At 41.6% G+C, this 27,790-nt stretch overlaps 1 protein-coding gene and 1 long non-coding RNA gene across 7 annotated transcripts in view; one reads left to right on the top strand and one right to left on the bottom strand.

Moving 5' to 3' along the window:
• Nucleotides 1–4,343, bottom strand: part of OSMR (oncostatin M receptor) — a 62,542-nt gene extending 58,199 nt beyond the window's left edge. Inside the window, exon 1 of one of the 3 annotated variants that reach the window (XM_065905132.1) lies at nucleotides 4,324–4,343. The gene's annotated coding sequence lies outside the window, so the exon portion shown is untranslated. Of the gene's footprint in view, nucleotides 1–3,300; nucleotides 3,431–3,511; nucleotides 3,638–4,323 lie in introns of those variants that run through there. The other 2 variants (XM_065905130.1, XM_065905131.1) reach the window with 2 other exon arrangements.
• On the top strand, nucleotides 652–27,790 carry LOC136146319 (uncharacterized). 4 transcript variants are annotated; one of them, XR_010658975.1, is made up of 4 exons: nucleotides 652–3,019; nucleotides 6,512–6,641; nucleotides 8,715–8,781; nucleotides 26,221–27,790. It is a non-coding gene; the product is annotated as an uncharacterized lncRNA (long non-coding RNA). The 4 variants fall into 4 exon arrangements; XR_010658976.1 differs by lacking the exon at nucleotides 26,221–27,790 and adding an exon at nucleotides 25,501–25,643; XR_010658973.1 differs by lacking the exon at nucleotides 26,221–27,790 and adding an exon at nucleotides 18,535–21,490.

Below are 27,790 nucleotides of genomic sequence, written 5' to 3'. Positions count from 1 at the left end.
GGGCTAGGGAGAGAATGGGGAGTTATCATTTAATGGGTACAGCATTTCAGTTTTGCAAGATGAAGAGTTCTGGAGATAGATGGTGGTAATGCTTGCACAACAATATACATGTCCTTAATAACACAGACCTGTGGACTTAAAAATGGTTAAAATGGTAACTTTTATATTATGTATTTTACTACAATAAAAAAATTTGGGAAAAGGAGCATTACGCTAGAAGAAATATTTGCATCCTCTATAAAAGACAACAGATTAAGAAAGTGAATACCTGTAGAGCTTCTGCAGTAAACGGAAATAAGAGAAAACAACTCTATAGGAAAGTGAGCAAAGGACATGCACAGGTAATTCACAGAAGAAACGCACAATCCATAAATATTTAGAGATATTAAACTGCAGCAGTAATCAGTAAAATGCAAATTAAAATGTCTTACTGAGTTTCACTCATTCACCAGATTTGAAAATTTAAACACAAAAAGATAATACCCGGTGTTAAGAAGGATGAGGAAAACAAATTCCCATGTGCTGAGTTTAAATTATTAATAGTACCTGGGGGGTCAGCTGTGCAATTTTAAGAGTTTTTTCTATCACATTGAAAAATGGAAAAACTGTTTGATTCACAAATCTCTCTCCTAGGATATTACACTCGGGCTTAAGCACAAAAGTGAATTCGCATTTTCCCTGAAGCACTGTTGCTAATGCTGAATAATTTTAATTAACTTCGAAGTCCATTAATAAGGGAAAGGGTGAATAAATATCTCTAGCTAACATAATTAGAAATAAGAATAAACATTATTACTTTAGAATGTAGACATTAATAAAAGAAGTACATACCGACATGACAGAGGTCTAAGACTTGGAGGTGAAAAGGTAAGCTGCACAATGATAGTAAGATCTCATTTACATTTACTAAAATATAGTATATATACATATTGGAGAAGGAAATGGCAACCCACTCCAGTATTCTTATCTGAAGAATCTCATGAACAGAGGAGCCTGGCAGGCTACAGTCCATGGAGTCGCAACAGTCGCACAGGACTTAGCAACTAAACCACCACATATACGTATATTTGCAAATGTATACCAAAAAAAAAGTCTTGGCATAATAGGTACCAACCTGAAATTTCCCTCTTCTGAGTGAGAATAGGAATAACAAAGTTAGTTCTACATTTTCCCCCTTTACTTCATATATACATTCATTTATTATTTGTATTATTTTTAAAACATAGAAAATAAAACAGATCAACTAGAGTAAATAACTTCTGAAAACCAATAGAGGGTTGTGAACACAAGGACACAGCTTCTGTAAAAGAAATCTGTGCTACAGAGCTATGAGGAATCCTGCTTGGAGGGAGGGGAATTTCTCACAACTATTTATCTGTCTCATATTTCCCCATTTCATATATGTTTTTATGTCAAAAAGGACTTCCTCCAGGGAAAGCAGGGTCAGGGCTCAGTGTTCCTGTAAAGTGAGTAAGATAACACTTGCTCAGCTTTCCTTCTGCTCGAGCCTACAACATTCCCACAAGGAAAACACACTCTTTCCTCTTGTCAAATCACAGTACCGCCTCTTTCAGAACCATGATCGTTTTCCTGATTTGGTTCCTTTTTCAGGACACATGGGCTACAAAAAACAACAGAGACTTCGGAACACCCCTGAGTACCACTGCAGCTGTCCCCAGCCCCTCAGGTTAAAGAGGTAGAAGGAAAAACCCAGAGTGTAAGTAAGTATTCTCCCCAGTGTAGCTCCAGTCCTCACTGGACACCTAAGAGCCTTTCCTCCCAAGGTGGCCGTTGATACAGAAGGTTCAGACACATTTGCTGAGATAACAGGAGTCAGGACAGCTACCACAAGGAGGCCAGTTACGGCTGAGAATTAGCCCTGTCCAACAATGAAATGTTAGGTGGTGAGCTCCCTGCCCCTGGAGGCATTCTAACAAGACTGAAAGTTATCAGTGGAGGTGCCCAACTCAGCCTGCCCTTGAAGATTCTGAGTAGGTAACTGAGGCTGGTGTCCAGTGCTTTTAAAGACTCCAAAAATAATTCTGAGGCACAGCTAAGTCTGGAAACCCCTGGCCACTATGACCATTTGGTGCCCTTCAGATTCAAGGGTCTCTGAGTGTAGATTAAAGCAGCTCAGGAGAGGCGACGCACTTTCAGGAAAGAATGCTACAGTAATGAAGCACCATAAGTGGGGGGCGGGCGGGGGGCACCCCACAAAGGGTCCTAACGTTTGAGACACAGGCAGTGGTTACAGGCAGCCTCCAAAGCCAAATCCTGACTCCATCACTTGCTAGCTGTGTGACCTCAGACAAGTTGCTTAACTTCTCTGGACCTCAGTTTTCTCACTGATAAAATCAGAATGGGAAAACTGTTACCCACCTCAACGGTGAGGCTTAAATCACTCTAGTATATGTACAGGACTTAGTGCCTGGTCCATAGTGTGAACAATTATTATTTCGTAGAGGAGGAAACAGACGCTGAGGCCATAAGCTAACCTGACCCACGTCCTAAAGTCAGTTTAGGCTTGAGAATAAGACCCACAGCCTCTTTCCTTCTATCTCAAATTAAATACACCACATTCAGTTCTATCGTAGCCTCTGACTACGCTGATCCCTCTTGGGTTGGAGAATAAACTTGTTCAGAGTCTTCAAGCTTGTCAGTTACCAGGCATCCTAGCCCCGTGGCCCTGAGTACTGCGCCTCCGGCCACAGGACAGGCAGGCAGGAAGGATGGAGGCACGAGCAGGCCGGGGACCATCAAGAAAGGGCTGTCAGTGCTCCGCGACGTCACGGCCACCGAAGCCAGCTCTATGGTCTTGGACAAGTTACTGAAGCCCTCCTTGCTTTTTGCCTAGGAAAGGGCTGTCTGTGAAAGGGTGAGAGGCGGCGCGGTTACAAATGCAAGGCTTCCATCGCCCAACCAGCCAACTAGGTGCTCCTTCCATTCGCTCGGCGTCTACACCACCGCATCCCCAGAACTTTCTCGGCTGCACCTGCGTGTGAGCGCCTCCCGCTTCCAGGTACAGAGGGAGGTGGAGGGAGGTCGCCGACCGAGAGAGGTTTGACCGTCAGGTAGGCGTTAAAGGAGCGCGAGGGAAGGCTGGAGACCGCAATTAATTCCCCATTAACTTCGGGGTGCTGGGAGCGAGGCAGAAGTGGGTCAAATGGGAATTTTAATCTCACAAATATCCCCCGACTGCCTTGCGAAGGACCCGGTGGGATGGGGACCGTAAACGCAGGGTGGGCACCGTCGTGGCGACCCCAGCGGCGTGCGCTCTGGCGAGAATGCGTAGTTACGCACCCGGCCGCGGGTCCCCGGCGAGGACCCCTCAAAACGCCTTCTCCGGGCAGAGCGAATCCCCCAGCCCAAGCAAACGCGAGGCCCCGGGGCAGCGAGCAGGAGAGCAGGGGGCTGAACTCCGGGCCGCGTCCAGACGGCGAGGGCCGGCGGAGAATCCACGGAGGCGGGCGGCGCGCGCGGAGGCGAGCGGGGCGCGCGGTCGGGTACTCACCCCGCGCGGGCCGAGGGCTCCGCGAGCCGGGCCGAGTCGTCGGCGGCGGGGCTGCAGAGCCGCGCTGCGAGGCCCGGGCGAGGGCGGGTGCGGACGTGCAGGGCCGGCCCCGCGCCCGGCCTATGAATCAGCTGCGGGGCGCGCGCCCAGGGGCGGGAGTTACGGGAAAGCCGCGGGGGAGGGCAGAGGGCCGAGGACTTTTGCAATTTCCCGTCTCGCTGCGCACTCTTGGCACTCCTGGGACCCACAGGAATTCTCTTCCTTTGGGTCTCCCGGGGGGAGAGCGGATGGGACCCTGCAGAGGTGCGGGACCCCGGGCCTCGGCGGCCGGGCGTGGACCGGTGGGAAAGGAAGTGGGCGAGGCCTGGGAAGGAAAAGTGGAAACCGAAAACGGCGGGCCGGGCACCCGGGCGGGGGCTACGGCCACTCGGGCCGGAGCAGAGCGGAGCGAAGCGGGTGGGATCCCGCGGGGCCACTTGTTACCCCGGCCTGGAGGCACACCCCCTAGGCTTCCCGGCAGAGATTCTTTGGGCACAGACAAGCGCTCCAGGCAAACTTCCGACTGTGTGGAGTTCAGAGCAATAAAATTTGAGTTCTAGGATCCTGGTTCGCCTTCCTCCCTAGAAACTCCCTGGCAGACGCAGTTGCCCTTGCAGGAACTGTCCCGTAGCCTTACACAGAGAGCTGTGTGTGCTATAACGGGGCTTACTTTTTCTCTTAATAATGCCATTTAATCTTTGAAATACATATTTCAAATACAGGGCCCTTGAAATGCATATTTGCCCTCTCTTCATAGTTACATGGGGGCTTACCTGGTACAGTCGGTGAAGAATCTGCCTGCAATGTAGAAGAGCCTGATTCCATCCCTGAGTGTGGACGATCCCCTGGAGAAGGAAATGACAACCCACTCTAGTATTCTTGCCTGGGAAATCCCATGGACAGAGGAGCCTGGCAGGCTACACAGTCCACGGGGTTGCAAGAGTTCAACAAGACTTAGCCACTAAACCACCACCATCACCACCATAGTTACAGCTAAAGGCATATCCACCTGGGATCTGGTATGGAAACCATCTAAATACAGCTGCTGTGGTGCCAGCCTTGGACCCAGAGGGAGATTGGTGGGGCTGGCGTGTTGGGCAGGGGTGCCCTGCAGCTCTGAAGTCTTGTCCATGGAACCTGGCTCTGGCCGACTAAGCCTGATGAGATTCAGGTGCTGCAAAGTACCACAGTGATTGGGATAACTAGGAGTAATGGTTTCCCTGGTGGCTCAGATGGTATAGTGTCTGCCTGCAATGCGGTAGACCTGGGTTCGATCCCTGGGTTGAGAAGATCCCATGGAGAAGGAAATGGCAATCCACTCCACTACTCTTGCCTGGAAAATTCCATGGACAGAGGAGCCTGGTAAGCTGTAGTCCATGGGGTCACAAAGAGTTAGACACGACTGAGTGACTTCACTCACTCACTCAGGAGTAATGGAGAAGGACCACCTATGAATCATATCTTAGAATCATTTCTTGAATTGACTGAATGGCTCAAAATACCAGAATCTGTCCAAATGATTTTATGTTTAAAGCCCAAATACTTTTATGTTTGTCCACGTTTATTGCTCCTCCCAATGCCATCCCAGGGAAAGAGTTCTTTTTAGACTGTTTGTGTCTGATGATGCCACTAAGACCATGGTGCATATAGTTAATATTTAATGATAATGAAGTTAAAGGTACTCTTGTCTAAATAAATGTAAGGTACTTTCTTTGCCACACCTCTCATTAAGAGTTTTAAGAGCCCATTAGTTTAGTCATCTGGCTATGGAAGCTCTGTCAAACCAGATCCTGAGGGTAAGGAAGGCTTTCTGATTGACTTTTTCATAGAGTGAAAAAAAAAAAGTTAATTTCTTCTTTATAGGAACAGAGGAGTGTTTCTTAGAGCAGATGCCATGCCAAATAAAAAGTACTGAGTGCGATGAATTTCTGCTAAATGAGTCTTAACTTGCTTTGGGTTCCTCTAACAATGGAAAGAAACTAACTTGCAAAATATTCCCTGCTGTTGGTTCAGGACCCTCCAGTTCCCCTGGTGAAATTCTAAATTGGCCCCCTTAGACAAAGGTCAAGGAGAGGCAGACCCATTCAGACTGGTTCAGTTCAGTTGAGTTCAGCTGCTCAGTTGTGTCAGACTCCTTGTTACCCCAGCCTGCAGCATGACAGGCCTCCCTGTCCATCACCAACTCCCGGAGCTTGCTCAAACTCATGTTCATTGAGTCGGTGATGCCATCCAACCATCTTGTCCTCTGTCGTTCCCTTCTCCTCCTGTCTTCAATCTTTCCCAGCATCAGGGTCTTTTCAAGTCAGTCAGTTCTTCATATCACGTGGCCAAATATTGGAGTTTCAGCTTCAGCATCAGTCCTTCCAGTGAATATTCAGGCCTGACTTTGTAGGTGGCAGTTTAAATAAGCCAGGAACTTACATAGGAGGCTTGTCTCCCACGGTAGTGAGATGAATACATCTCAAAATCTCCTCACCCACCTGCCAGACTCTTAAAAGTTATATAGAAGCCTTAATGGGGTTCAGTCCTGTGTATAGACCCCATGATCTCAACAACACATTGTTCTCTCAAGGTTGCACCCTTGAAGATGGCTCTTGGTACAGATACAGCCAGCAGAACATATATTCCAAGGACAGGGGAGGGGATAAGGAGGCTCTGGTTGTCTGGGGTTGGAGGGTCAACCAGTGGGGACATTCTCTCGATGACATCCTTCAACAGGTGTCCACATAAAATTCACTTATTTTGTGCACCATTCTAATTCCTTGCACATACTCCTCTTTCTAGAGACTAGTTAGTATAGCATCTGTAAATCTGCAATCATTCCCTTAGAATGATTGAATAGTGTCCTCCAAAAATTCATGTCCACCCAGAATTTCAGAATATGACCCTATTTGGAAATATAGATTTTTCAAATTTCATCAAGTTGAGACTGGATTAACCCAATGCCTGTTATTCTTATAGGAAGAGGAAAATGTGGACACAGAAACCCAGGAGGAACACCATGTAATTCCTGAGGCAGAGATTGGAGTTATTCTGTCTCAAGCCAAGGAACGCCAAGGATCGCTGGCCAGCAGCGGAAGCCAGGAGAAAGGTACAGAGAAGTATGGTTTTCAGTACAGTTTAATATGTTGTCGAAGCAAAGAACATTAAACAAGTCAGGGATACATTCCTTTAAGGTTAAAAAAAAAAAAAAAACAGATCAGCATGTACATAGGGAGTTAGTATGGCCTTGGCACCTGGAAAGGGAGTCTTGTTATTGAAGGAGTATCAGCCGTGGTATCCCAGGAATGGAGGCATTTAATGATGCATTTAATCTTTATTTTTAACATGGACATTCTTCTGGTCAGTGCCCTTTTCTTTCATAATTAAAGCAGATGGACAATGTTTTTTTTCTGAATTTTTTTTTTGTTGAAGGATAATCGCTTTACAGAATTTTGTTGGTTTCTGCCAAACATCAACATGAATCAACCATAGGTATACATGTGTCCCCCTCCCTCTTGAAACTTCCTCCCATCTCCGTCCCCACCCCACCCCTCTAGGTTGTTACAGAGCTCCTGTTTGAGTTCTCTGTGTCAGAGACAGGCTGTTTTAGTTAGCATTAAATTCAGGTTAACTTGTGTATAAGCCAGAATGACTTCCCTAAATACCTCAATATACGAAAATTTCCTTTAATCATTTCCCTGTCCCTTTTTCATTCTCCATCTGTCTCCTAGATGTTGGCCTGTCCCAGGGCTCGATTGTTGACTCTCCTCTGAATCCACACAGTCTCCCGAATGATCATGTCCATGCTCCTGATTTCCATTGTCACTTGTGCTCTGATGACCCTTGAATCTTCCTCTCCATTGCAATTATTTCATCTGAACTCCAGACCAACTTATTTGTACATCAAAGTCAATATGTTCAAGTTCAAATGCTTCACTTTTCCACCTTTGATTCTCTTATATTAAGTGAATGCCCCAACCTTTAACTCAGATACCAAATCAAAAAACCTGGGAATGATTCTTGATCCATCCTTCCTCATCTACCCTCTTTCACCTTAAAGTCTCATATATATGTAATTGCGGCTGCTGCTGCTGCTAAGTCGCTTCAGTTGTGTCTGATTCTGTGCGATCCCATGGACGGCAGCCCACCAGGCTCCCCGTCCCTGGGATTCTCCAGGCAAGAACACTGGAGTGGGTTGCCATTTCCTTCTCCAATGCATGAAAGTGAAGTCGCTCAGTCATGTCCGACTCTTAGCGACCCCATGGACTGCAGCCTACCAGCCTCTGTCCATGGGACTTTCCAGGCAAGAGTACTGGAGTGGGATGCCATTGCCTTCTCTGATATATGTAACTATTGTTGCCAAAATCTTGGCCCTCTGTCCACTGGTACCAATAAAGAATATGGAAACAGAGTTTGGAGGAAATAGAAAAATGGCTTTATCTTTGCCCAGCAAAGGGGAATGTGTAGCAGGCTAGCACCTCAAGTACTGTGCCCCATCTCTGGGGAAAAGGTTTTATATCCTCATGAAGGTCTGGCAGTTTTATTCTTTCTTTGCAAAGTTTCAAAACAGCTACAGCTGGCCTGAGGCAACTCAGCAACCGGGTCTGGTTTCCCTGAAATAATTGGCCCATGGCCTTTTTTCTGAAATGCAGAATGCTTCAAACGATTGTAGGGGAACAAGAATGCCAGGTGTGGGGGTATAATCTTTATGGAGTCAGAGAGTAATTTGCTTTGTGAAAGACAAGCCCAACTACAAGTGTTTGTTAGTAGTAACAGCTAAAGAATGACCAAGATTGTTTTAACTCTTGCAGGCCTGTTTGGCTGGTATGTGCCAAAGGCCATTCACTCACTTCCATTTTTGCTGCAACACTATGACAGGAGAGGCATGAGTGGAGTGTTAGTTAGCCTTACCCTATCCAGTTTCTCAGGGGAAATACAGTTCTATAAGTATCAGGAATATTACGTAGATCTGTCTATGGATGTAGATATAGAAGGAGAATCACTATGGACAGAGGAGCCTGACGGGCTACAGTCCATGGGGTCGCAAAGAGTTGGACACAACTGAAGCAACTTATCATGCACATAGATACAGACGTAAGAAATAATGTGTGTAAGTTGTGAGTATAAATTATTATTCTATTTGTTCAACTGCTACAAATATCTATAATTACATATTTGGCAGTATTTGGTAACCAGACTGATGGAATTTGAAGGAATTGGGAGTTTTCTGAAGAAAGTGGCTTCATCAGGTAAGTAGTGGATGATGATTTACAATTACCTTCATGTATAAGAATTCTCTATTTCTTTTTGGGTGTGATCACATTTGATATTGTAAAGATTCACTTTTAGGTTTTAAAGCATGCTTCTCTGGTTATGATTGTTGGTGACATTGACATTATTTCTAAGAAAACAATGGAAATTAAAATGTTATTTGGGGGAGGAGCCAAGATGGCGGAGGAGTAGGACGGGGAGACCACTTTCTCTCCTACAAATTCATCAAAAGAATAACTGAACGCAGAGCAAACTTCACAAAACAACTTCTGATCACTAGCTGAGGTCATCAGGCGCCCAGAAAAGCAGCCCATTGTCTTCAAAAGGAGGTAGGACAAAATATAAAAGATAAAAAGTGAGACAAAAGAGCTAAGGATGGAGATCCGTCCCTGGAAGGGTCTTAATAGAGGACGTTTCCAGACACCGGGAAACCCTCGCACTGGCGGGTGAATCTTGGAGGGCAACCTGAATGGGAGGGAAACAATAAATAAAACCCACAGATTATGAGCCTAAAAGCAACTCCCAGCAGAAAAGTACCCCAGACGCCCGCATCCGCCACCAGCAAGTGGGGGCGGAACGGAGAGGAGCCGGCGGCATTGCCTGGGGCAGGGTTCGGGCCTGAGTGCCCTGAGGACAATTGGAAGGAGCTTTTGTGAGTTGCCATCGTGAACTGTGGGACAGCAAAAGAGAGAGAGAAAATTAACCGGCCCGAACACACTGCCAGCCATTCGCAGAACAAAGGGACCGAGAAAGTCCGAGAAGAGCTCGCAGGCTGTGGACTGGTCCAGCCCCGCCCGAGGCAGGAGGCAGGGGGGAGGGGAAGGGGGCAGGCTCTGCCCCAAGGACCGCATCCCCTACCGCACTGCAAACAGGCCTCCACCTTCTAATAGAAGACCTACCGAGATTCTGGACGGTCCACATCCGCCAGGAGGGTCACGGCTAGACACAGGGCACACGCAGGGACTGGGGCTGGGGACGCGGAGGGCAGAGGGCGCGCACCCGACTGGCGCGGGTGGAAACTGAGGCTGGGATTGTGCAGGGCAGAAGACGCGCCGCACTCGGGGAGAGAGCGCCCGTCAAGCGCCTGGCTGCCTGAGCCACTCGGGCGTCGTAGGGACAAAACGCAGGCACAGCTTTGTGTTCCGCGCTTTTGTGGATCACCTGAGGGCTGGAACCGCGCGAAGCGCGGGTCGTGCTCCATATAATGAGCAGCCGTGAGCCTGAGCAGCGCAGACGGAGAAAATAGTGCCAGCCCTTCCCCGGAGTGCCAGCCCCTCCCCGTAGTGCGACGGAACTAGCTACCTGAATAAGAGTCCACCTCCGCCCGCCTGTGTCAGGGCGGAAGTGAGGCCCTGAAGAGACCGGCAACAGAAGCCAAATAAACAAAGGGAACCGCTTCAGAAGGGACCAGTGCAACAGATTAAAATCCCTGAGGAAAACACCGACTACACCGGAAGGGCCTGTAGATATGGGGAAGTGTAAGCTGGAACGAGGAGCTATCTGAAACTGAGCCGAATCCACACTGACCGCAACAGCTCCAGAGAAATTCCTAGATATATTTTTACTTTTTTTTTTTTTTTGTAAGAAAAAAAAATTTTTTTTTCTTTTATTTCCCTTTAAAATTCCCTATTACTCCCCCATTACTCCTTAACTTTCATTTTCATAGATTTTTACGATTTTTTTAATTAGGAAAAACAATTTTTTTTCTTTCTTTTTTTCTTTTTTTTCTTCTTTTTTTTTTCTTCTTCTCTTCTATTTTCTATTTTTCTTTTTCTCTTATTTCTTTTAAAGTCCTCTAGTACTCCTCTACTACTCCTTAATTTTCATTTTCAATACACTATAACCTTACAGAAAAAAAAGAGAAGCCCTATTTTTAAACCAAACTTCATATATATATTTCTAAAAATTTTTTTTGTGTGTTTTGGTTTTTGTTTTTAATATAGTATTTTTAAGAGTCTAACCTCTACTCTAGATTTTTAATTTTTGTTTTTCAGTATATGATATAAATTGTGAACATTTAAGAATCCAATATTCAGCTCCCATTTTTATTCAGGAGTGTGTTGATTATTCTCTCCCAATCTTGACTCTCTGTTTCCTACCTCAGAACACCTCTATTTCCTCCTTTCCCCTCCTCTTCCCAATCCAATTCTGTGAATCTTTGTGGGTGTCTGGGCTACGGCGAACACTCTGGGAACAGACAACTTCGTAGATCTGTCTCTCTCCTCTTGAGTCCCCCTTTTTCTCCTCCTGCTCATCTCTATCTCCCTCCTCCCTCTCCTCTTCTTCATGTAACTCTGTGAACCTCTCTGGGTGTCCCTAACGGGGGAGAATCTTTTCACCATTAACCTAGAAGTTTTATTATCAGTGCTGTATAGTTGGAGAAGTCCTAAGACTACAGGAAGAATAAAACTGAAATCCAGAGGCAGGAGACTTAAGCCCAAAACCTGAGAACACAAGAAAACTCCTGACTACATGGATCTTTAAGTAATAAGAGACCGTCCAAAAACCTCCATACCTGCACCAAAACCAACCACCACCCAAGAGCCAATAAGTTTTAGAGCAAGACATACCACGCAAATTCTCCAGCAACGCAGGAACATAGCCCTGAACATCAACATACAGGCTGCCCAAGGTCACACCTAACACATAGACCCATCTCAAAACTCATTACTGGGCACTCCATTGCTCTCCAAAGAGAAGAAATCAAGTTCAACGCACCAGAACACTGACGCAAGCTTCCCTAGCCAGGAAACCTTGACAAGCCAGTCGTCTAACCCCACCCGCTGGGTAAAACCTCCACAATAAAAAGGAACCACAGACCTCCAGAATACAGAAAGCCCACTCCAGATACAGCAATCTAAACAAGATGAAAAGGCAAAGAAATACCCAACAGGTAAAGGAACATGAAAAAGGCCCACCAAGTCAAACAAAAGAGGAGGAAAGAGGGAATCTACCTGAAGAAGAATTTAGAGTAATGATAATAAAAATGATCCAAAATCTTGAAAACAAAATGGAGTTACAGATAAATAGCCTGGAGACAAAGATTGAAAAGATGCAAGAAATGTTTAATAAAGACCTAGAAGAAATAAAAAAAAGTCAATTAAAAATGAATAATGCAATGAATGAGATCAAAAGCACTCTAGAGGGAACCAAGAGTAGAATAATGGAGACAGAAGATAGGATAAGTGAGGTAGAAGATAAAATGGTGGAAATAAATGAAACAGAGAGGAAAAAAGAAAAAAGGATCAAAAGAAATGAGGACAACCTCAGGGACCTCTGGGACAATGTGGAACGCCCCAACATTCGAATCATAGGAGTCCCAGAAGAAGAAGACAAAAAGAAAGGCCATGAGAAAATACTCGAGGAGATAATAGCTGAAAACTTCCCTAAAATGGGGAAGGAAATAGCCACCCAAGTCCAAGAAACCCAGAGAGTCCCAAACAGGATAACCAAGGCGAAACACCCCAAGACACATATTAATCAAATTAACAAAGATCAAGCACAAAGAACAAATACTAAAAGCAGCAAGGGAGAAATAACAAATAACACACAAAGGGATTCCTATAAGGATAACAGCTGATCTATCAATAGAAACCCTCCAGGCCAGAAGGGAATGGCAGGACATACTGAAAGTAATGAAAGAGAATAACCTACAACCTAGATTACTGTACCCAGCAAGGATCTCATACAGATATGAAGGAGATTTCAAAAGCTTTACAGACAAGCAAAAGCTAAGAGAATTCAGCACCACCAAACCAGCTCTTCAACAAATGCTAAAGGATCTTCTCTAGACAGGAAATGCAGAAAGGTTGTATAAACGTGAACCCAAAACAACAAAGTAAATGGCAACAGGACCACACCTATCAATAATTACCTTAAATGTAAATGGGTTGAATGCCCAAACCAAAAGACAAAGATTGACTGAATGGATACAAAAACAAGAACCCTATATATGCTGTCTACAAGAGACCCACCTCAAAACAAGAGACACATACAGACTAAAAGTGAAGGACTGGAAAAAAATATTTCACACAAACGGAGAACAAAAGAGAGCAGGAGTCGCAATACTCATATCAGATAAAATTGACTTTCAAATAAAGGATGTGAAAAGAGACAAAGAAGGACACTACATAATGATCAAAGGATCAATCCAAGAAGAAGATATAACAATTATAAATATATATGCACCCAACATAGGAGCACCGCAATATGTATGGCAAACGCTAACGAGTATGAAAGAGGAAATTAATAGTAACACAATAATAGTGGGTGACTTTAATACCCCACTCACAACTATGGATAGATCAACTAAACAGAAAATTAACAAGGAAACACAAACCTTAAATGACACAATGGACCAGCTAGACCTAATTGATATCTATAGGACATTTCACCCCAAAACAATCAACTTCACCTTTTTCTCAAGTGCACACAGAACCTTCTCCAGAATAGATCACATCCTGGGCCATAAATCTGGTCTTGGAAAATTCAAAAAAATTGAAATCATTCCAGTCATCTTTTCTGACCACAGTGCAGTAAGATTAGATCTCAATTACAGGAAAAAAAATTGTTAAAAATTCCAACATATGGAGGCTAAATAACACGCTTCTGAATAACCAACAAATCATAGAAGAAATCAAAAAAGAAATCAAAATATGTATAGAAATGAATGAAAATGAAAACACAACAACCTAAAACCTATGGGACACTGTAAAAGCAGTGCTAAGGGGAAGGTTCATAGCATTACAGGCTTACATCAAGAAACAAGAAAAAAGCCAAATAAATAACCTAACTCTACACCTAAAGCAATTAGAGAAGGAAGAAATGAAGAACCCCAGGGTTAGCAGAAGGAAAGAAATCTTAAAAATTAGGGCAGAAATAAATGCAAAAGAAACTAAAGAAACCATAGCAAAAATAAACAAAGCTAAAAGCTGGTTTTTTGAAAAAATAAACAAAATTGACAAACCATTAGCAAGACTCATTAAGAAACAAAGAGAGAAGAACCAAATTAACAAAATTAGAAATGAAAATGGAGAGATCACAACAGACAACACTGAAATACAAAGGATCATAAGAGACTACTACCAGCAGCTCTATGCCAATAAAATGGACAACTTGGATGAAATGGACAAATTCTTAGAAAAGTATAATTTTCCAAAACTGAACCAGGAAGAAATAGAAGATCTTAACAGACCCATCACAAGCAAGGAAATCGAAACTGTAATCAAAAATCTTCCAACAAACAAAAGCCCAGGACCAGATGTCTTCACAGCTGAATTCTACCAAAAATTTAGAGAAGAGCTAACACCTATCTTACTCAAACTCTTCCAGAAAATTGCAGATGAAGGTAAACTTCCAAACTCATTCTATGAGGCCACCATCACCCTAATTCCAAAACCAGACAAAGATGCCACAAAAAAAGAAAACTACAGGCCGATATCACTGATGAACATAGATGCAAAAATCCTTAACAAAATTCTAGCAAACAGAATCCAACAACATATTAAAAAAAATCATACACCATGACCAAGTGGGCTTTATCCCAGGAATGCAAGGATTCTTTAATATCTGCAAATCAATCAACTTAATACACCACATTAACAAATTGAAAGATAAAAACCATATGATTATCTCAATAGATGCAGAGAAAGCCTTTGACAAAATTCAACACCCATTTATGATTAAAACTCTCCAGAAAGCAGGAATAGAAGGAACATACCTCACCATAATAAAAGCTATATATGACAAACCCACAGCAAGCACAACCCTCAATGGTGAAAAATTGAAAGCATTTCCCCTGAAATCAGGAACAAGACAAGGATGCCCACTCTCACCACTGCTATTCAACATAGTGTTTGAAGTTTTGGCCACAGCAATCAGAGCAGAAAAAGAAGTAAAAGGAATCCAGATAGGAAAAGAAGAAGTGAAACTCTCGCTGTTTGCAGATGACATGATCCTCTACATAGAAAACCCTAAAGACTCTTCCAGAAAATTACTAGAGCTAATCAATGAATATAGTAAAGTTGCAGGATATAAAATTAACACACAGAAATCCCTTGCATTCCTATATACTAACAATGAAAAAACAGAAAGAGAAATTAAGGAAACAATACCATTCACCATTGCAACAAAAAGAATAAAATACTTAGGAGTATATCTACCTAAAGAAACAAAAGACCTATACATAGAAAACTATAAAACACTGATGAAAGAAATCAAAGAGGACACAAACAGATGGAGAAACATACTGTGTTCATGGATTGGAAGAATCAATATTGTCAAAATGGCTATTCTACCCAAAGCAATCTATAGATTCAATGCAATCCCTATCAAGCTACCAATGGTATTTTTCACAGAATTAGAACAAATAATTTCACAGTTTATATGGAAATACAAAAAACCTCGAATAGCCAAAGTAATCTTGAGAAAGAAGAATGGAACTGGAGGAATCAACCTGCCTGACTTCAGACTCTACTACAAAGCCACAGTCATCAAGACAGTATGGTACTGGCACAAAGACAGAAATATAGATCAATGGAACAGAATAGAAAGTCCAGAGATAAATCCACGAACCTATGGACACCTTATCTTCGACAAAGGAGGCAAGGATATACAATGGAAAAAAGACAACCTCTTTAACAAGTGGTGCTGGGAAAACTGGTCAACCACTTGTAAAAGAATGAAACTAGGACACTTTCTAACACCACACACACAAAAATAAACTCAAAATGGATTAAAGATCTAAATGTAAGACCAGAAACTATAAAACTCCTAGAGGAGAACATAGGCAAAACACTCTACGACATAAATCACAGCAAGATCCTCTATGACCCACCTCCCAGAATATTGGAAATAAAAGCAAAAATAAACAAATGGGACCTAAATGAAACTTAAAAGCTTTTGCACAACAAAGGAAACTATAAGCAAGGTGAAAAGACAGCCCTCAGATTGGGAGAAAATAATAGTAAATGAAGAAACAGACAAAGGATTAATCTCAAAAATATACAAGCAACTCCTGAAGCTCAATTCCAGAAAAATAAATGGCCCAGTCAAAAAATGGGCCAAAGAACTAAACAGACATTTCTCCAAAGAAGACATACAGATGGCTAACAAGCACATGAAAAGATGCTCCACATCACTCATTATCAGAGAAATGCAAATCAAAACCACAATGAGGTACCATTACACGTCAGTCAGGATGGCTGCTATCCAAAAGTCTACAAGCAATAAATGCTGGAGAGGGTGTGGGAAAACAGAACCCTCTTACACTGTTGGTGGGAATGCAAACTAGTACAGCCACTATGGAAAACAGTGTGGAGATTTCTTAAAAAACTGGAAATAGAACTGCCATATGACCCAGCAATCCCACTTCTGGGCATACACACCAAGGAAACCCGATCTGAAAGAGACACGTGCACCCCAATGTTCATGCAGCACTGTTTATAATAGCCAAGACATGGAAGCAACCTAGATGTCCATCAGCAGATGAATGGATAAGGAAGCTGTGGTACATATACACCATGGAATATTACTCAGCCATTAAAAAGAATTCATTTGAATCAGTTCTAATGAGGTGGATGAAACTGGAGCCCATTATACAGAGTGAAGTAAGCCAGAAAGATAAAGAACATTACAGCAAACACATATATATGGAATTTAGAAAGATGGTAATGATAACCCTATATGCAAAACAGAAAAAGAGACACAGAAGTACAGAACAGACTTTTGAACTCTGTGGGAGAAGGTGAGGGTGGGATGTTTCAAAAGAACAGCATGTATATTATCTATGGAGAAACAGATCACCAGCCCAGGTGGGATGCATGAGACAAGTGCTCGGGTCTGGTGCATGGGGAAGACCCAGAGGAATCGGGTGGAGAGGGAGGTGGGAGGGGGGATCGGGATGGGGAATACGTGTAACTCTATGGCTGATTCATATCAATGTATGACAAAACCCACTGAAATGTTGTGAAGTAATTAGCCTCCAACTAATAAAAGAAAAAAAGAAAAGAAAAAAAAGATAAAATGTTATTTGGTAAATGTATTCTTATATTGCAAAAAACAAAACAGGAATTTTGAAAAGTTTCTAATCTAAAATATATCATAAATCTTGATTACCTGAGACAGTTATCATTTCCAAATATGTATATTTTTTAAAAAATCAAAAGCAAACAAAAAAGGGAGCTGACAATGACAAAGCAAGATGTTGAATGTTATAGGGCCCCATGGAGCTTTCATATTTTAGACTTTCAGAGGATTCCTTTAAATACTTGCGTTTGAATTGCTTTCCTTCAGTGTCTGTTAAGTGGATTTAAGTGAGGGATAACAGCATCCTTAATAGTTCTAAGGGAGGTTCTTGCTTGAACTAAATTATTAGTGGAAGATTGGTTGAAGAAGTGATTCTTTCTACACATTCCACCGTCTCCTGCGTATTCCAATAGTTTTCACACCTTATTCCAGAAATCATCAGAAACCAGACCAGAGTAGTAGTGTTAGTTGCTCAGCTGTGTCCGACTCTTTGCGATTCCATGGACTGTAAGCCTGCCAGGCTCCTCTGTCCGTGGGATTCTCCAGGCCGGAATACTGGAGTGGGTTGCCATTCCCTTCTCCAGAGGATCTTTCTGACCCAGGGATCGAACCCAGGTCTCCTACATTGCAAGCAGATTCTTTACCATCTGAGCTACAGGGAAGTCCTGATAAGAATAATGGAGTGGGGAGCCATTCCCTTCTCCAGGGGATCTTCCGAACCCAGGGATTGAACGTAGGTCTCATGCAGGTGGATTCTTTACTGTCTGAGCCACCAGGGAAGCATTTTGGATCTTTTTTTTTCTCCATGAGCTTTAGGGATAAAGTTGAATATGTGTTTTCTTGGATAGCTGCTTTTATTCTTTTGGCCTGTGGTTATGGGGATTAATAAAAATGAGCACAGCAATTAATACTACAGGACAGAACATTAATCCAGTCAGGAAGGAAGTACTTTAAGGGAGAGTCAGGTGGGAACTTTGGAAACTTTTGAAAATGATTTGCTAAACTTGACCTAAAATAAATCTATAGTCATGTTCATATTGATATTTAAACAGCATCTCTTATTGAGAGCATGTAGTTGGAAGTTTTTTAAAAACTACATTCTCTGTATTTTAATTTGATAGTGTTTAGCACTTACATTTAAGGTAATTATTGATATGATTGAGTTAAACCTATCACTTTACTATATATTTTCTCTTTCATTCCCCCTGCTTTTTGTCCTTCTGTTTCTCCTTTTCTGCCTTCTTTTCATCATATGAATTTTTAAAAGAATTTTATTTTAAATTTGCCTTTTGGGTTTTTGTTGTTCCTCTTTACAGAACTTTTTGGTATATGGCCTAATGGATTAAGATATACATCTTTAATTTTTACTGTTTGCTTGAGATAATATTAAACCATTTCACCTACCAAGTTCATTTAACCATGCTTCTTGACCTTTATGTTATAGTTATAAAATGTATTATGTTTATGACAAGATGAAACTGGCATGTATTATGTATTTTAAAGAAACTAAGAGGAAAAAGTCTTTTATATTTACATGTTTACCTTTACCCCAGTGTTCTTCAGTCTTCCCAAAGATCCAAGTTTTCATCTGCTCTTGTTTCCCTAAGCCTGAAGAATTTCCTTTAGCATTTTTAAGTGCAGATATGGAGATACACTCTCTTAGTTGTGTGTGTGTGTGTTTAATGTCTTTACTTCATCTCATCCAGCTTCCCTGGTGGCTCAGATGGTAAAGAATCTGCCTGGAATCTACACCTGGGTTGGACCCTGGGTCATGAAGATCCCCTGGAGAAGAGAATGGCAACCCACTCCAGTATTTTTGCCTGGAGAATCCCATGGACAGCGGAGCCTGGCGGGCTATAGTCCATGGGGTCGCAAAGAATCGGACATAACTGAGTGATTGACACTTCACTTCATCTCATCCTTGAAGGATGTTTTTGCTGGGTATAGGATATTCAGTTGACAGCTTTTACCTTTCAAACTTTAAAAATGTTGTTCCATGATAATCTGATCTCTATTGTTTCTCTTGAGGAGTTGTCGATTATTCAAATTATTGTTCCCCTCTATATATAATCTGTCATTTTTCTCTGGTTACTTTCAATATTTTTTCCTTCTTTTTGGTTGTCAGTATGACAATGATGTGTTTAGAGATTTTTTAAAAATTATTATCATTATTCATCAGGTTTGACATTTGTTGAGCTTCTTGAATATGTAAATCTATGTCTTTTACCAAATTTGAGAAACTCTCAACTAGTACTTCTTCAAATTTTTTTCTACTCTTTTATCTTTCTCATCTCTCTCCTAGAATCCAATTACTCATATGTTAGACCTCTCCCTTCATATAGTCCCAAATGCCCTGGGACTTTATTGTTTTTACTTTTTTTCTTTGTGTTTTTTAGACTGGAAAGCTTCTATCAAACTTTATTTAAGCTTACTAACTCCTCTTCTCTCGTCTTAGTTTTGCTAACAAATTCATCTACTAAATTTTGTATGATAGGTAGTGTATATTTCATTCTCAATTTTTTCTTTTTTATATATATTTTCTATTTCTTTCCTGATATTTATTATCCTTTAGCTCATGCTGGGCATATTTTCCTTTACCTCCTTGAGCATATTTCTAATTACTGTTTTTAGAGCATTACTTGGTTATTCTAACATCTAGACATCTTAGAATCAGGCTATATTGATTGTGGCTCGAATGAGAATGTATCACATTTCCTGGTTTGTTTACTTATTTTTGGATTGTCAAGTACTTTTGGATTACACCCTGGACATTGTAAATATTATGTTATGAAAGTGGATTCTGTTACATTCCTCCAGTGACATTGATTTTCTTTGTTAAATGGGCAGTTAATGTGGTTAGGGGCTTCCCCATGGCTCAGTAGTAAAGAATCTGCCTACTGTGCAGGAGATGCAGGAGATGTGGGTCCATTCCCTAGATTGGGAAGATCCCCTGGAGGAGGAAATGGCAACCCACCCCGGTATTCTTGCTGGGAAAATCCTATGGATAGAGTAACCTGCGACCTACAATCCATAGGGTCACAAAAAGTCAGGCACAACTGAGCAACTGAGCAGCTGCAGAATGTGGTTAGACTCAAACTGCAAAAAAGCTATTGATTGCAGTATAGCAGCTCAAGTCCAAATTCACGGTTTTGTTTTTGTTTTTTGTTTTTGGTGGGGGGCTTGGTTTTAGCTAGGCTGTTTTGAATTCTGTCTTGGGTACAGTCATGATTCATAGTTTATCAATGATGTAAGTTTAAGCACAGAATATAAGCTTTTTCTTTAGCTATTTCTTTTCTGCTGTTTCTCACTTTATTTTCCAAACGATGTGTTTGCATCAAACTCTGACCTCTGGTTCTTCAAGCCAGAAATATTGTAGACTTTCTAACAGAGTTTTAGTTACCCTCACACTGCACAAGACTTGCAGGGTCTCAGGCTAAGAGCCATAAAATATGGGAAACTCACTCCATACTCTTTCCCTTGTTCCAAGTGTTAATTCTCTTCCAGAATCTTACTGTTTTTGTCAGTTCTCCACTGCTTTTTATGTGTTTTTTATTTGTATTTTTCCTAGTGTTTGATACTGTTGTGTGTAGGAGGGGCAGTTTAATGAAAGCTACTCAGCTATGACTGAAAGGATACTCCCTACAGTTATATTTTGAAGTACTAAATGATGAAGTTATTGGGAGAAAATAGAAGGAACTTGTTTTTTTCCCCACTTTCCTAGGGTAGATTTCTCTCTCCAATAAAATATTCTTCTGAAACAATCCAGTTTTTCAAAGATTCAAATATTTTTGCCTTAGACTTCAATCTGGAAACTGCTGAAAGCCTGCTGGAATTGTGTAAGGTTAATCTATTAACTTAAACATCACGTTAGAATAAAAATTTGTGAGTACTAATAACATGATGAAAAAGTAATAGTGTTAGCCTCTCAGTTGTGTCCAACTCCTTGTGACTCCATGGGCTGTAATCTGCCAGGCTCCTCTATCCATGACATTCTCCAGGCAAGAATATTGGAACAGGTCACCATTCCTTTCTCCAGGGTATCTTCCCAACCCAGGAATCAAACCCACATTTTCTGCATTGCAGGCAGATTCTTTACCATCTCAGTCAGCAGGAAAGCTCATATAACACAATACCACTAAGGAAAGAGTTTGGGGAATGAAAGGAGGATTGGTGAAACTTGTCCTTGAATTTCCTGTGATTTTGTTGAAATGCCAAAAGCAAAATTTATTTGAGGGAGTTGTGATAAGGTATATCTTTATCTGATTCCATTTGTGTTTAAATTTCATCTAGACTAAAATGAAAATTTTCTAAAGTTATTCACCTTTATATCCAGTCTTGTCAGCTTTTAAGATGTAGGTTCTTTCATTCAATTCATTCATTCACAGCAATTATTTGATGGTGCTTAGTCACTGTGGAATAAAGCTCAGGTCGCAAAGAGTCGGACATGACGGAGCAACTTAACTAACTAGCTAATTTCCACATTCCCAGGGCATTTTTTTTTCTTTTTCATTTATTTTTATTAGTTGGAGGCTAATTACTTTACAATATTGTAGTGGGTTTTGTCATACATTGACATGAATCAGCCATGGATTTACATGTATTCCCCATCCCGATCCCCCCCTCCCACCTCCCTCTCTACCCTCTCCCTCTGGGTCTTCCCAGTGCACCAGCCCCGAGCACTTGTCTCATGCATCCAACCTGGGCTGGTGATCTGTTTCTCCAAAGATAATATACATGTTTCGATGCTGTTCTTTCGAATCATCCCACCCTCGCCTTCTCCCACAGAGTCCAAAAGTCTGTTCTGTTCATCTGTGTCTCTTTTTCTGTTTTGCATATAGGGTTATCGTTACCATCTTTCTAAATTCCATTTATATGCGTTAGTATACTGTGTTGGTGTTTAATCTTTCTGGCTTACTTCACTCTGTATAATAGGCTCCAGTTTCATCCACCTCATTAGAACTGATTCAAATGAATTCTTTTTAATGGCTGAGTAATATTCCATGGTGTATATGTACCACAGCTTCCTTATCCATTCATCTGCTGATGGACATCTAGGTTGCTTCCATGTCCTGGCTATTATAAACAGTGCTGCGATGAACATTGGGGTGCACGTGTCTCTTTCAGATCGGGTTTCCTTGGTGTGTATGCCCAGGAGTGGGATTGCTGGGTCATATGGCAGTTCTATTTCCAGTTTTTTAAGAAATCTCCACACTGTTTTCCATAGTGGCTGTACTAGTTTGCATTCCCACCAACAGTGTAAGAGGGTTCTGTTTTCTCCACACCCTCTCCAGCATTTATTGCTTATAGACTTTTGGATAGCAGCCATCCTGACTGACGTGTAATGGTACCTCATTGTGGTTTTGATTTGCATTTCTCTGATAATGAGTGATGTGGAGCATCTTTTCATGTGCTTGTTAGCCATCTGTATGTCTTCTTTGGAGAAATGTCTGTTTAGTTCTTTGGCCCATTTTTTGATTGGGTCATTTATTTTTCTGGAATTGAGCTTCAGGAGTTGCTTGTATATTTTTGAGATTAATCCTTTGTCTGTTTCTTCATTTGCTATTATTTTCTCCCAATCTGAGGGCTGTCTTTTCACCTTGCTTATAGTTTCCTTTGTTGTGCAAAAGCTTTTAAGTTTCATTTAGGTCCCATTTGTTTATTTTTGCTTTTATTTCCAATATTCTCCCAGGGCATTTTTTGAAAACAGGCCAGGGAGAAATGTTCATTTAAATTCAATACAAAATAATCAAGTTAATTTAAAAAACCCAAGAAGGAAAAAAAAATGTTATTAAATTAATGTTACTAGATTTTGTAGCAAAAATAATCATAAAAGTTGTTTTCTTAGAAATTATTGGAACATGATGCCTAAAGATGAAAGTATAAATGTTTCAGCAAAGAATGACAATAGACCATTTCCTTTGAAAATACCCCTTCTTTTCAGGAAGAAAAAAGTAATAATATTCACTTAGCTGGAAATGTAGACTTACAAACATTCATAGTTGCAGAACTGTAACACACACAGATGCTCATTAGAAAAACATTGTGGGGGAAATGGGGTGATGGTAGGAAAAACAGTGTAATAGCAAAAACTAGTGACAAACTGAAGATGATCCAATAGAAGGCTATTGAAAACTATGATTCATCCTTTCAAAGGAAAGGAAGGAAGATTATGTGCTTTATGAGCTGCTGTGGAAATATGTCCAAGATATTCAATTAAGTGAAAAAAGAGTCAGAAATGTATATGTGGTATGTCCATGTATCTATTTAATTTGTTAGTGTTTATGGCATATATGCATGAGCCTGTTTGGAGGAGGATTACAAGAAATTCGGTGACTGAATGTTCTTGGGGAGAAAGGCTAAGAATGGGGGTAATGTGTAGGGAGGGCTTGTAGTTTTTCATTTTAGACCTATCTGTGCAGATTCGTTTTTTTATCACTTGCTTTTATTTTTTATGGTAATATCTTTAAAAATCAAAGAATATGAAGAGCCACATTTGTTATTTTTGGGGGTTTGTTCAGTTCAGTTCAGTTCAGTTCAGTCGCTCAGTCGTGTCTGACTCTTTGTGACCCCATGAATCACAGCACGCCAGGCCTCCCTGTCCATCACAAACACCGGAGTTTACTCAACCTCATGCCCATCAAGTTGGTGATGCCATCCAGCCATCTCATCCTCTGTCATCCCCTTCTTCTCCTGCCCCCAATCCCTTCCAGCATCACGGTCTTTTCCAATGAGTCAACTCTTCACAGGAGGTGGCCAAAGTATTGGAGTTTCATCTTCAGCATCAGTCCCTCCAATGAACACCCAGGACTGATCTCCTTTAGGATGGACTGGTTGGATCTCCTTGCAGTCCAAGGGACTCTCAGGAGTCTTCTCCAACACCACAATTCAAAAACATCAATTTTTCGGCACTCAGCTTTCTTCACAGTCCAACTCTCACATCCATACATGACCCCTGGAAAAACCATAGCCTTGACCAGACAGACCTTTGTTGGCAAAGTAATGTCTCTGCTTTATAATATGCTATCTAGGTTGGTCATAACTTTCCTTCCAAGGAGTAAGTGTCTTTTAATTTCATGGCTACAATCACCATCTGCAGTGATTTTGGAGCCCCCAAAAATAAAGTCTGACACTGTTTCCACTGTCTCCCCATCTATTTCCCATGAGGTGATGGGACCAGATGCCATGATCTTAGTTTTCTGAATGTTAAGCTTTAAGCCAACTTTTTCACTCTCCTCTTTCACTTTCATCAAGAGGCTTTTCAGTTCCTCTTCACTCTCTGCCATAAGGGTGGTGTCATCTGCATATCTGAGGTTATTGATATTTCTCCCGGCAATCTTGATTCCAGCTTGTGCTTCTTCCAGCCCAGTGTTTCTCATGATGTACTCTGCATGTAAGTTAAATAAACAGGGTGACAATATACAGCCTTAATATACTCCTTTTCCTATTTGGAACCAGTCTGTTTTTCCATGTCCTGTTCTAACTGTTGCTTCCTGACCTGCATACAGGTTACTCAAGAGGCAGGTCAGGTGGTCTGGTATTCCCATCTCTTTCAGAATTTTCCACAGTTTATTGTGATCCACACAGTTGAAGGCTTTGGTGTAGTCAATAAAGCAGAAATAGATGTTTTTCTGGAACTCTCTTGCTTTTTCACTGATCCAGCGGATATTGGCAATTTGATCTCTGGTTCCTCTGCCTTTTCTAAAACCAGCTTGAACATCTGGAAGTTCATGGTTCACATATTGCTGAAGCCTGGCTTGGAGAATTTTGAGCATTACTTTACTAGCGTGTGAGATGAGTGCAATTGTGGTAGTTTGAGCATTCTTTGGCATTGCCTTTCTTAGGGATTGGAATGAAAACTGACCTTTTCCAGTCCTGTGGCCACTGCTGAGTTTTCCAAATTTGCTGGCATATTGAGTGCAGCACTTTCACAGCATCATCTTTGAGGATTTGAAATAGCTCAACTGGAATTCCATCACCTCCACTAGCTTTGTTTGTAGTGATGCTTTCTAAGGCCCACTTGACTTCACATTCCAGGATGTCTGGCTCTAGGTGAGTGATCACACCATTGTGATTATCTGGGTCATGAAGATCTTTTTTGTACAGTTCTTCTGTGTATTCTTGCCACCTCTTCTTAATATCTTCTGCTTCTGTTCAGTTATAATCAATTATAATCTCTTTAGGATATAAAAGAAAGAAAATTAATTGCCTCTGGGGAAGACACTTGAGGGACAGAGGGGAGATTTTTTAACTCTTCCTTTTTGTATCATTTGAATTTTTATTCATATAAATTATGTTACTTAGTAAAATATTAAGTTCTAAAAAAATACAATGATTAGCAACAACAAAAATGAGACCCTGATCTGAAGTGTTGCCTGTGAGTTCTACATGTCAACCAGCGGGCTTCGACTGGCGTGAACAGACAGAACTGCGTTTACATGCAGGCTCTGCAGCACATGTCCGAGAATATGGACTCCTGGCAGCCGTTTTAGACTTTGGCTTCTTAGAACTGGGGGAACTAGAGCCCCTAACCCACAGGGAGCTGGGCTGGGGCATAGACCCTCCCATGGGGAAGCGGGGCCCTGTTGCAGAAAGTCCATGGCCAGACACCTCGGCTTCAGGAGTTGTCCCCCAGATAATGCTGCTTATCTCTTTCCATACATTCTTATTAACAGAGTGAAGTTAAGTCAGAAGGAGAAAAGCGATCATCGTATACTAACACATGTATATGCAATCGAGAAAGATGGTACTGATGAACCTATCTGCAGAACAGCAGTGGAGACACAGACATTAAGAACAGACTTATGGACACGGCTGGCGGAGGGGAAGAAGCAGAGGGTGGGAGGTATGGAGAGAGTAACATGGAAACACACACTACCGTGTGTGAAATAGATCATCAATGGGAATTTTCTGTATGCCTCAGGGAACTCAAACTGGGGCTTTGTAAAAACCTAGAGGGGTAGGAGGTGGGAGGGATGTTCAAGTGGGAGGGGACATGGGTAAACATATAGCTGATTCAGGTTGATGTTTGGTAGAAACCAATTATCCTTCAATTAAAAATAAATACATTAAAAAAACAATAATATTACAAAAGTTAAAAAAAAAGTTCTCTGTAGAAAACTATACAACTATGGGAAAATATGAAGAAGAAAATAATCACTCTCTGCTTATTTAAAACAGGAAAACTCCAATACTATACTGCTTACTTATTTTAGCAACATAATTGCGTATCACCGATTTGTCGCTCTTTTCTTACTGTAATGGAAAGTTGGAAGCAACTTGCAGGTTTTTCATTCACATATTTACTTCGCTGGGCTATGTGCAGCAACACAAAGAGGTTTGTTTCTCGCTCAAGTCATAGCCTGATGCCAGTTGAGCTGTCTTTTCTGTTCCAGGTGGTGAGTCGAGGATAGAGGCTGCTTCCCTGTTATCACCTTGCATCCGGAACATGTGGCTTCCACACGTACTTGCAGCAGTGAAAGAGGCCGAGAGGTTGGCATGGGTTGATTTTAAGGCCAGGGCCAGTTACCTTCACCCAGATTGCACTGGCTGGAACTCAGTCACGTGGTCCAGCCACACTGCAAGGGAGGCTGGGAAATGGAAGCAGCCTATGGGCCCAGGAAGAGGAAACAGGAGCTTGAGCAGGTGAAGACATTGTCTGTACACAGAAGGAAGCTTATTATTATAATAAATCATGATATACCTCTGTAATAGAATATGATTCAGCCATTGAAAATCAGGTTTCAGAATATGTTTCATGACAGGCCAATGCCAGTGATAAAAGTGAAAAGACAAGATACAGAATCTTATGATTCTCATTTTGAAAAAACCATAATGTTTATACATGCATATGTGTGCCTATAAATATAAACTAGAAGGAAATAGGTTAAGTTCTTTGCAGTTATCTTTAAATAGAAGGGTGATAGGTCATTTTTTTATACTTTTGAAGAAATTGCTAATTGTCTTCAGTGATCATATATTTCTCTAAAAAGAAATGTGTATAGCCTGAAAAGCTTTCTTTTAAAGTGGAAAAGAAATCCGTAGGTCATCTGAAACTAGAGCTGACACTTTAAGTTCCCTAATAAGCTGCTACAGGCTATGAATTTGAAGTTATGCTAGTATGTTTTTTTGAATCAGCAGAGGACTGCTGTCTGCTTTAGTGCTTATTTTTCCTTTGGCATCGATGCTAGCCAAACTCCCTGTTTTACACATTAATTGTGGTCAGAATCCTATATTCCATTTATTCTTCTGGGAGGGAGAAACCAAGTCTGAAACCTATCTTTGTCAATTGTAACACTTTTTGAGTAGCATCTACTTGCTGACCAGAGCAAGTAAGCGTACCTGGTCTGGCCTTGCAGGAGGTTTTCATCTACAGCAGACAGTGCTACCATAGCGACAGGCTCAGTCACAAAACTAAGAAAGGAGAGCAGTTTCGCAGAGTGAACAGCCTTGTGAGAAGACAGACACAGTGTTTGGAAGAGAACGAGAACTGGACACAGGTGGCTGTGTATTCCGGTAGGACAGGGCTAGATGGAAACCATGTTTCCTTGTACAGGGAGACTTTGTGGATTAAAAGAAAATACATATCAGCTTTAACATCCATATAAGGCAAAGAATGGGCTTCCCAGGTGGCACAGTGGTAAAGAATCCACTTGCCAATGCAAAAGACACAGGTTCAATCCTTGGGTCGAAAGATCCCTTAGAGAAGGAAATGGCAACCCACTCCAGATTTCTTGCCTGGAGAGTTCCATGGAAAGAAGAGCCTGGCAGGCTACAGTCCATGGGATTGCAAAGAGTCAGACACAGCTGAGCATGCACTCATAGGGCAAAGAATAATAACAAGAAGAGACAAAATGCAGAAACTCATTAAAAACAGATGTTCTCCATATGTATTTTAAATCCAGCATGTTAGAAAAATGTACAAAATTGATCATGTCCAGTGTAAATGAGGATGTGGGTCAACAG

This window comes from Muntiacus reevesi, chromosome 14 (genome assembly GCF_963930625.1).
Source record: "Muntiacus reevesi chromosome 14, mMunRee1.1, whole genome shotgun sequence".
NCBI classification, from domain to species: domain Eukaryota; kingdom Metazoa; phylum Chordata; class Mammalia; order Artiodactyla; family Cervidae; genus Muntiacus; species Muntiacus reevesi.
Note: the sequence above shows the minus strand (reverse complement) of the source record. Positions and strands in the feature narration are given on the sequence as shown.